This window comes from Miscanthus floridulus, chromosome 2, assembly GCF_019320115.1.
Source record: "Miscanthus floridulus cultivar M001 chromosome 2, ASM1932011v1, whole genome shotgun sequence".
In the NCBI taxonomy this organism is placed as follows: Eukaryota; Viridiplantae; Streptophyta; class Magnoliopsida; order Poales; family Poaceae; genus Miscanthus; species Miscanthus floridulus.
In genome coordinates, this window is record NC_089581.1 from 64,933,872 (window position 1) to 64,942,713 (window position 8,842).

The following is an 8,842-nucleotide window of genomic DNA, read 5'->3' on the forward strand; positions in this document are numbered from 1 at the left end:
GAGCACCGGGGTACTACGGCGGACCTAGCGCGCTAGCTAACGCATGGAGAGGTGGACTATGGCGCTCCGGCCACGGTGACGGGGCTTGCGGCGGAGCTCCGGCGAGCTGAAACGCGCGGCGATGGCTTACCAAGCTGGGTCAGCGAGCATGGGAGGGAGCAGTGGTTCGCTGGGGAGACGGAGGAGCTATGGTGGTGGTGTTGGAGTGGCTAGGCGCGGACTGCGCGCGGCTATGGCGACGACGGGGCTCCGAGAGCTCGGCGGCTGCTGCTGCGAGGAAGAAAAGGCGCCGGGAGCGAAATGGGAGCGCGGGATGGCTCGGGCAGGCGCTGGCGACGTTAAGGCCGCGCTCGGGCGCGGCGTGGCCTACGCGGTCAGGGCAACGGCGACGCGTGGCCGTCGCCGTGGACACGCGGCGCGCTGGTTCTGCCGTCGGTCAGCCACTGAACACATCGTTCAGTTTCGTCAGAAACGTGATGGCCGAGCCTGACGACGAGTTTTGTCGCTGATTTTCCCGCTAATCCATCGCTCCAAAGCATAAGACGTCTAAACAAAATTTATAGCCCTATGTACCTGCTTCAACTTTGGTTAAGGAAGTATGTTCAAATTCGCAACCAAAAACAAGTAATGTCATCCCCAAGATGGGCTTGTCAGGCTGCCAGTCGAACCAAGACTTAGAAAAAATTTTAAGTGTTGAAAGGTTTGTTTTGCTGATTCTTGTGATCCAATTTCAAGCATGATAGGAGCTGAATCAGTCCATGACATAAAAATAAAAGTTGTTCCTTATGTCAAACACTACAACTTTGCTTTAGTGAACTCCTCCATGCAAGGTCCCTAACACCTAGTTCAACTTTAGTCAAACATGTCACTTTGAAATCATGATACACATTCAAACCATGGCTAAATGACCAAACTAGCCCTAGCACTAAATACCAAAGTTGTTCATGATGATAGTCTAAGCATGTTAAAACAATTTGCAAGGTCATTTAAGCATTTCATGTAGTAGTCACTCATATAGCTATTGAAAGTAATCACATGAAATATTACTTGAGTGCTTGGTCATGAAATGTGGCCTTCATGAACAAGGTTCCTTTTGTTAACCTAAGTGTAGCTAAGGTGTTGTAGTGACTAGCACTACCCCCTTGCATTCATTTGCACATGATCATATGCATATGTTCTAAGAAACACGAGATAACAAGCAATGTTTCATATGTTTCGATCAAATGTTTCAATTGTAAATGATGATTTATGAATGCTTGATGCTCATGCTCATGTTATGCAAGCCAAGTTATGCAAGGCTAACACCCGAGGTGTTACAGCCCCTCTCCCTTATAAAAATCTCGTCCCGAGATTTGCAAGACCTACCATTCTTAGAAAAAGGCGGGATAAACTTCTTGCAGATAATCTTCTCTTTCCCATGTAGCATCTTGTTCGCTATGATTGTTCCACACCACCTTATAAAACTTAATGATCTTACTCCTTGTTACCCTCTCCATCGCTTCTAATACTCGAATTGGCTTTTCTTCATAAGTCAAATCCGATTGAAGTTGCACGTTGGTGGGTGCAATAGCTTCTTCCGGTACTCGAAGACATTTCTTTAGCTGAGAAACATGGAACACATCAAAGATTGCACTCATCTCTGGTGGTAGTTGTAGCTTATATGCCACATTTCCTTTTCGTTCCAAAATTTTGTATGGCCCTACATATCTTGGTGAAAGCTTCTTTTTCATCCCAAATCTCTTCACACCTTTCATGGGTGATACTCTCAAGTACACATAGTCACCTACTTCAAAAGTTAGTGGTCTTCTTCTTCTATCGGCATAGCTCTTCTGTCGTGATTGAGCTGCCTTCATGTGTTGTTGGATAATACGTACTTGTTCTTCGGCTTCATTGATAAAATCAATACCAAAATATCTCCTTTCACCGGGCTCAATCCAATTCAATGGAGTTCTACACTTTTTGCCATACAAGGCTTCAAATGGAGCCATTTTGATACTCGCTTGATAACTGTTGTTATAGGAGAATTCAGCTAAAGGTAACCATTTCTCCCATGACCCTTTTGAAGATATAACACAAGCTCTAAGTAAATCTTCTAGGATTTGGTTTATTCTCTCTGTCTGCCCTGAAGTTTGCGGATGATAAGCTGAACTCCTGATTAGCTTGGTTCCCAAAGCTTGGTGTAAGTGTTCCCAGAAACGAGCTATGAACTGCGGTCCTCTATCCAAGATTATGGTCCGGGGTACTCCATGCAACTTCACGATCTGGGATACGTATATCTCAGCGTATTTCCCAACTATATACCTCGTGTTCACGGGTATGAAGTGTGCTGACTTGGTAAGACGATCGATAATGACCCAGATTGAATCATGACCTTGTGGCATTGTTGGAAGGCCTGTAATAAAGTCCATACTGATCTCTTCCCATTTCCATCCTGGAATAGGCAGTGGCTGAAGTAATCCAGCGGTTTTCATATGGACGGCTTTCACTCTACTGCAGTTATCACACCTTGCAACATAGGCTGCTATCTCTTTCTTCATCTTAGTCCACCAAAAACGGGTTTTTAAGTCTTGATACATCTTACTACTACCCGGGTGGATAGACAATTTGGAGGAGTGAGCTTCTTCTAAAATTTGATTCCTTAGCTCACGGTCTTTCGGCACCACTAGCCGGTCCTCAAACCATAATACACCTCTTTCGTCCAATCTAAAGTGTTTTGTTTCTTGCTCTTGCATTTTTCTCTTGATGTGACTTATTCCTACATCTATCTGCTGTAGCTCTATGATTCGGCCCTCAAGCGAACAACTGATTGTGATATTGTGGAGTACGGTAGGATGTAGCAAGTTGAATCCATCTTCCAATAGTGCTTCCATAGTGTTGCAATGGGACTTCCGACTAAGTGCATCATCTACTACATTTGCTTTACCCGGATGGTAATGCACTTCCAAATTGTAATCCTTAATCAATTCCAACCATCTACGTTGTCTCATGTTCAGTTCTGGCTGGGTAAAGATATACTTGAGGCTTTTGTGGTCAGTATAGATATGACATACATTGCCCAACAAGTAATGTCTCCATATCTTTAATGCATGGACAATGGCTGCCAGTTCCAAATCATGTGTAGGATAGTTGACTTCATGTTTCCTCAATTGCCGAGAGGCATATGCAATTACTCTCCCTTCTTGCATAAGTACACATCCCAAACCTATTCCTGATGCATCACAAAATACATCAAAAGGCTTTTCAATGTCTGGTTGTGCTAGCACTGGTGCTGTAGTCAACAAAGTTCTGAGGGTGTGAAAAGCTATTTCACATTCTGGTGTCCACTTGTATTTCTCATCTTTCTGAAGTAGTCTGGTCATAGGCTTAGCTATTTTTGAGAAATCTGGAATAAACCGACGATAGTATCCTGCTAACCCTAGAAAACTCCGAACTTCATGCACCGAAGTTGGGGCTTTCCAATCCATGACCTCTTGTACTTTTGATGGGTCTACTGAGATTCCATCTCTTGATAATATGTGACCTAAGAAAGGTACTTTGCTCATCCAAAATTCACATTTGCTAAACTTGGCATATAGCTTATGCTCCCTCAGTCTGGATAGGACAATCCTCAGATGCTCTTCATGATCTGCCTCATTTTCTGAATAAATCAATATGTCATCGATAAACACGACCACGAACTTATCAAGTTCGGGCATGAATACCGAGTTCATTAGGTACATAAAATAGGCTGGGGCATTTGTTAGTCCGAAAGACATAACCAAATACTCGTATAAGCCGTACCTAGTAGAGAAAGCGGTTTTAGGTATATCCTCCGGTCTGATCTTTATCTGATGGTAACCTGATCTCAAGTCAATTTTGGAGAATACCTTTGCCTTCGCTAGCTGATCGAACAAGATGTCGATGCGGGGTAACGGATATTTGTTCTTGATGGTCACAGCATTGAGTGGTCTGTAATCTACACACATCCTCAGTGACTTATCCTTCTTTTTCACAAACAATGGTGGACATCCCCACGGAGATGAGCTAGGTTGGATAAGACCCTTGTCCAATAGATCTTGCAATTGAACCTTGAGTTCTGCTAACTCATTGGGTGGCATTCTATAGGGCCTTCTGGATATGGGTGCAGTACCTGGCACTAATTCAATCTTAAATTCCACGTCCCTACCCGGTGGTAGGCCTGGTAATTCTTCTGGAAATACATCCGGAAACTCACAAACCACTGGAATATCACATATGGTGGTGGCTTGGATAGCACAGGCTAAATGTTGGGGTTGGAAATCGCGGGAGAGTGGAACTAGAAAAGCATTCCCTCCCGTGGGTTCCCTCAACATGATAGTACGGGTGCTAGTGTCAATAAGAGCACCATGATACTTCATCCAATTCATGCCTAAGATTACACTTATCGACAACCCCGGCAATATTATCAAATCTGTTGTGTACTCCCTCCCTTGTATCAAGATGAGTACATTTTTGACTATCTTTTTGGTAGTAACAGTTCCCCCTGCTGAACTTATGTTAAAACCCCCTTTACTTACTTCAATTATTTCTTGATCATGTCTAGATGCAAATGCTTGACTCATAAATGAATGAGAAGCTCCTGAATCAAATAAAACAACAGCGGGGTGTTTGTTGACGAGAAACATACCAGCCGTGACAACTTCTCCGGTGGGCACTTCCTCCACAGCGGTATAATGCACTTGTCCCTGTCGTGCCCTGGCATTCACTTGCCTCTGATTGTTCTGATTTGGGTTGCCATTCCTCTTGGGGTGGGGGCACTCCTTGGACCAATGACCCAGTTGGTTGCAGTTGAAACATGGTTGATTACTTCTGACTCCTGTGGAGCTGTCCTGATTGCCATTTCCTTTTGGTAAGGCAATAGTGAATGCCTTACGTAACGGTTTCTGTGGCCTGTTATTCTGAGCTTTCGGTGGTGGAGGCCTGAACTTGGATGCAGGTGGACGGAATGGTGGCCTAGCTGCGATAGGCGCTTTTGACTAGAAAGATCCGGATGCACTGGCCTCATATGCCCTCTTGCGACCCTTAGCAACTGCATACAGGTTGTTGTGGTTTTCTTGGGTCAAGGCATTACTAATAAACTCATTGTACGTGGCACATCGAGAATTTGCCATAGTCTTCATTAATTTGGTACCCAAACCTTGCTTGAAACTCTCAATCTTTTTCTCTTCAGTATCCACAAAACTTGGAGCATATCTTGACAAGTTGTTGAATGCGTGCATATATTCTATGAGTGACTTGGTTCCCTGAGTGAGCCTCATAAATTCGGCTGCTTTCATGCGCATCAGGCCTGGGGGAATATGGTGTCCCCTAAAAGCCAGCTTGAATTGATCCCAGGTCACTCTCGCATTAGCAGGCAGAGACGACAGAAAGTGCGTCCACCAGATTCCTGCTGGTCCTTGCAGCTGATGAGAAGCATATTCAGCTTTCAGGTGCTCTATGACCCTTAGCAGACGAAATTTCTGCTCAATGGTATTCAGCCACTCATCGGCCTGCAGTGGTTCCTCAGCCACCTTGAAGATCGGAGGCTTCGTGTCCAGAAACTCCTTGAATGAACTGTGCTGATTTGGCTCGGCCCCTGGTTGTTGTGGGTGGCCATGAGCAGTGTTTTGCGTGATGAGGCGCAAAGCTTCTTCCATTGTCCTCTGGCTACCCAGGAACTGGGTAAAGAATTCCTGAGCAGATGGTGGCGGTGGGGGTGGCAAGTCATCATGGTTGCCATCCTGGCTGCTGCTAGCTCCTACACGGGTGCGCGTCATCTGCGAAGTTGCAACAATAAGCGATTATTGGTCGATGCCAAGAGATTGCAGATGAATTAGGTACTCATGCCAAACTGAAATTACTGGAGAAAATTCTCAAAAGCATAATAAAAACAGAGGCATAATAATTCATTCTCACAACATGACATCGCCAATTTGACCACTTATCGTGCTCATAACGCATGCAATTTAAAGCGTGATGACCGACAAGGAACTGGAATTGCATTAACGTTTACCCAAACGTGCGATTTAACATTACATGATAGTCTAGTTACTAATGCCAAATTCAAACTACAGGTCCATTACATAAATAAAGGTGATACATTAGTCTTCCCACTACACGCTAAGCGATCTAATCCTCATCATGATCACTATCGAGGTCAGACGCAGAATCATCTCCTTCCCCAGGTTCTACTTCTTCTTCAGGTGCCACTTCTTCTTCTTCCTCGTACCCCTCTAGACCCATTTCTGTGGCTCCAGGTGGTATATAAGGGTGGAGCTGATTGTGCAGTAGGTGAACCTCTTCATGCAGATTATCATTGTATCCCTCCGCATTGGCCAGCTGCTGTTCCAGCTCAAACTGTCGAGCTCTCAGGACATCTTCCCTGGACCAAGCTGCATTTCGCTGGTGAGTTAACCGAGTCATTTCTTCAGTGAGCCTCTCTATCTCGGCGTCGTGCTCCCTCTGAAGCTGACGTCGGTCTTCGCGGGCATGACCAAGAGCACCAGACACACGTCTGAGGCTACCTTCAACTCCATCTAACACTCTCATCACTGCGAACATGGCGCTCATGGCAGGGTTATCGCTGTTCTGCCTTTCTGCTGCACCAATCTCCAAAGGTCTTCCTCTTGCCTGCTGCCATGAGTCAGTGGAGGGATTACCTCTTGGAAAGACTCCAACCATAGCGGCTGCCAGCTCCTGAGGAAAACGATCCATGATATCCCTCAGGATCCCAAAGGTTGCCCTGCCAGCTGCTTCTTCAGCAGTCCTGCCAGTCGACTCATAACACCAACCTGTCCACTCAGAATCGTCACCTCGGGGACAGACAATGGCCTCCACAGTAACTAAGAGACCTTCTCCCAACCGCTCATTTGCCCAAAAGTAGCGGGGTTCCATTCCATCGGGATAACCTACATAGCTGAGCACTCTCCACAAGAGGGTAGGCATCCCAAACTCTCCAAGGAACGTATGACGTTGACGGGTACGTGGAGCAAGCTGACGGCTAGGAGCTCTACCTCCGGTGGACTTGCGAGCAGTCTGCTTGGTGCGTGCCATCTGCACCATCAACATGTACCCTTTTGTGAGACAATGCCATAATGGATAAGAGTTACATAACCGAGTAAGAATTTTATAAGGGGAGGAACAAATGTGATTATGTGAATGGTGTTTAACATGATGCATGCTCGTGCCGTATGTCCTCACAAACTTAGGAAAAATTTGTTTCTAACGGTAGACACGGTGGCATACATACGTTCTCTCATATAGATCGTAACTAGTCGAACTACATGTTTCGTTGTTAGTGTACCTGCATAAAATTTCATTTCAGCCCTAAACCCATAATGAAATATGCAGAATGTAATTGTAAATACTTTCATATATGTATCCCCATACATATACTTCCGTATCAATCTACCCAACAATAATTTAAACCCATAATTAAATACGTACCATGTACACATGCAAGCATGCATACCTAGCCGTACCAATGCTAACTCTTCCCGACCGCACGCTCACATCTTGCGGTCATACACTCATCTTACCTTGGCGTAGAGGCATTTGATCCATACATTACCACTCAAGTGAATGGCATCCATACTATAGCACGCCGTATGGACGACGAAGTAAAAACCCCCATGTTAGTACTTAAATAGCCACCTAATAGTCCTTAATCTGGGCATAAGGAAAGTGATCATTGGCACACTTTAGATTTCAAATACCTATTATATAACTAATAGTTGCTAGGGAAGGGTTTTTGGAAAACAAAAACTTTTGTTTTTAAATACACTTGTGACAATTAACGTTGAATCCTGCTCTGATACCAGCTGTCGTAGAACCGACCAATTTATAAGAATACAAGTATAATGGCAATCCGCAAGCGGTCGCACTGTCATACTTGAATCCATATAAACCCGGTAGTCCGTCGAGTACCACGACGGGTCTCGATAAACGATTTACAACAACCAAGATCGTACAGGATTCAACATACATGCCACATATTACATACGGTTCGCAGATACTTTTCATTATCAGAGTACGAATAAAAAGTTATTACAAACTGAGTTTGGTAAACAAAGCGGAAGCAAATAAGTTCGAAGATAAAGTTTCCAACATAGTTTGATACAGTGCCAAACCAGATCACGGTCCACAAAAGCAAAGATAGGAATTATTAAAGAAGCCTGCCCAAGGCTTACTCCTCATCCACAGCGGGATAGAAGCAACTCTTGCAATAACCATGATACACAGTGCCATCTGCAACAATGGGAAAATAAACCCTGAGTACGAGAAGGTACTCAGCTAGACTTACCCGTCATGAATCAGAAATAAAATGACTCCAAGGATTATGCAAGGCTGTATAAGTGGACGTAACTTGACAACATTTTGCGAAAAAGGCAATTAACCGTTGTACAATTGTGATTCTTTTATCAAGTTAATTATAACTATCCATTTCTAGGTTAGCAACTATCCTATGCCAAACATGTGGTATATTATTTAGAATCATACAATAGTAACCATAGCAGGTATTGTAATTCCATATTCATTTGAACCATCATGTTTCATAATATAGTTGCTACGATGTTGGGACTAGCCAAGTTTCTCACTATCCGGGAGAGACGGCGATTCGAATCGATTTCAACCAGCTGGGAATTTATTCCTAACATAAACCCAGATCTATCAGCCACAATAGTCTCAGGTCACCTTTGGTACAACTCAGGTACACATTTCGCGGGTCCGTACTGCGCCGCACAATCTGGAACACCAGATGCCAGGATGCTCAGGCCAAGCCTGCCCTTGGGCTCAGTCTGATCGTTCTTCGGGAGGAGCGCACAACAAAACGGGTCCTGGCCTA